We start from the raw sequence: 2,441 nt of genomic DNA on the forward strand, positions 1-2,441 counted from the left end.
TATGGTTTTTCCAGTGGTCACATATGGATGTGAGAGTTGGACTGTGAAGAAAGCTGAGCACTGAAGAATTGATGCTTTTGAACTGTGGTGTTGGAGAAGACTCTTGAGAGTCCCTTGGACTGCAAGGAGATCCAACCAGTCCATTCTAAAGGAGATCAGTCCTGGGTGTTCTTTGGAAGGACTGATGTGGAAGCTGAAACTCCAGTACTCTGGCCACCTGATGCGAAGAGCTGACTCATTTGAAAAGATCCTGATGCTGGGAGGAATTGGGGGCAGGAGGAGAAGGGGAGGACAGAGGATGAAACGGTTGGATGGCATCACTGACTCGATGGACGTTGGGCTGGGTGGACTCCGGGAGTTGGTGACGGACAGGGAGGCCTGGTGTGTTGCGGTTCATGGGGTCGCAAAGAGTCGGACTCGACTGAGCAACTGAACTGAACTGAACTGTGGAATTAAAATCCTAGGATAACACTAGAAGACCTAAGTGGTATTAAGAGCTTGGAGAAGAAGTGTGGGTGGAGAGGTGAGTCATAAATAGTGGTTTGTAAGCCTTCTAAGGACAGTCAACCCCCTGGAACAGAACAAAGGCCCCACACACTTGTTCCAGCCCCTATTTCTTATTAACTCCCACAAGCCATTTTCTTTAGCACTGCAGGAACCTGACATTAGTTTGCTCAAATTGTAAACGATTTATTTTATGAATGCTGAATCACAGGATCGTGGTTCACGGAAATAATCTTCACATGTAAGAATCCCTGCTCTCTCCCGAAATACTTCTTTTCTTGCCTCCCTCGTGTTTGTGTGTGTGTGTACGTGTGTGTGTGTGTAGGGGGTGTATGTGTGTTGATTGGAGTATCTGTTCTAGATACCAGCATCATCTTTAAAGCACACATTTTCAGAAACCTTCAGGTCGAAAACTTAAATTCAAGTCCAAAGCTGGCCAGAACCTTAAATACCATTCCTGCTTTTCTTGGCACTTTACAATTTTGTTGGCACATATCTGAGAAAAATAACGAAATACCATTTATTAAACACTTTGGTTATAATGGGCCTTTTATATACTTTTGCTTGTGTGTTATTATGTACCTGTTTTACATTAAATCAAGCTGGAGTATTTAACATATTTACCAAACATAAACATGATGTAAGACAATACTGTAATTTCTATAACATTTTATTACCTCAAATATTTCCTCTATTAATTAGGGATTTAGCTATATGTATATGTCTATATAAAGAGATATATCTAAGAGCATATGCTTTAGAAAACAATTTTTACCACATACTGATTAGTCTTAAGAAATTGCAAGGGTGTGGGCATGAATCTTACTTATTACTATCATCCTGATCTCATATTTTTAAAAGATTAAAGAAAAAGGAATCCTTTTTCTATATTTTGGATGTGTTTTATAATTCTCTTTTTAAAATACTTCTCAAAGTTCTCACCCTGCTACCCTTATTGGTAGAATGTATGCTGACTAGGGTGAGGGATGGGCAGTGGGGGAGTCTGAGGAGGGACCCTACATTTGCTGCCCACAGCTGCGGGGCCACAACTAAGCTTGTGCCCCACAAGCAGAGAGCAGTCCCCATTCACCGAAACTTGGTAAGGCCCACACACAGCAGTGAAGAGCCAGCACAGCCAGAAAACACCTCGGCCTCTGTGTTAGTTAAGAATAGCTTTAGCTCAACTTCAAGGTGGGAAGAGAAGACTGTTCTGTGTCTAGATATGAGACAGTTTGGGGCAGATGGTAGGACAATGAGCTGCCCCTCTAAGAGCAAAATATGTAAAGCAGCTTGTTTTTACACCTGAACTTCCTTATTGCATAGCTGGGCTCTTCAAAGGAGACATTGTGACCGAGAGCCAAGTTTACTTAAAGGTACAGTCTCTTCCTGCTAAGGTCAGGTTCTTCTCAAAAACATCGGGACATTCCATTCTGGGGTAAAGAGGGAAAGGTGGCTCCTTCACTTTCCCTGAAATAGAATAATACCAAGTATCATTGCTCTGCAATATCGTCTCAGGCATCACTTCTCAAATGGAATGTGGCATGGGACCTAACTCTTGCAGAGTTGCTCACGTGTGCAGCTGTGCATGGCATAAACATCTCCAGAGCCAACCTTTGGGTGGCCAAAAAGAGTTAGTCTTCAGGCACCTCAGAGGAACACACCTCACTCAGATTTCACGAAGCATCACCAGAGTTAGAATCCTACGCCCTTTTCCTCATCCAACTCCTTGAATAAGGTCCAAGCAGGGTCCCTCCAATTCTTTGGAGATTCCTAGTTCAAGGTCAATGGCCAATTTTGGAGAGGAGGGCAGGGTCAGACTCAGGTAAAACGTGAGGTTTACCGATGATTTATTTAGAGTGAGAGTTGAAAGAAGAAAGTGAACGTGTTGGTCACCCTGTTGTGTTCGACTCTTTGTGACCCCATGGACTATAGCCCAC

This window comes from Bos indicus x Bos taurus, chromosome 1 (genome assembly GCF_003369695.1).
Source record: "Bos indicus x Bos taurus breed Angus x Brahman F1 hybrid chromosome 1, Bos_hybrid_MaternalHap_v2.0, whole genome shotgun sequence".
Taxonomy (NCBI): domain Eukaryota; kingdom Metazoa; phylum Chordata; class Mammalia; order Artiodactyla; family Bovidae; genus Bos; species Bos indicus x Bos taurus.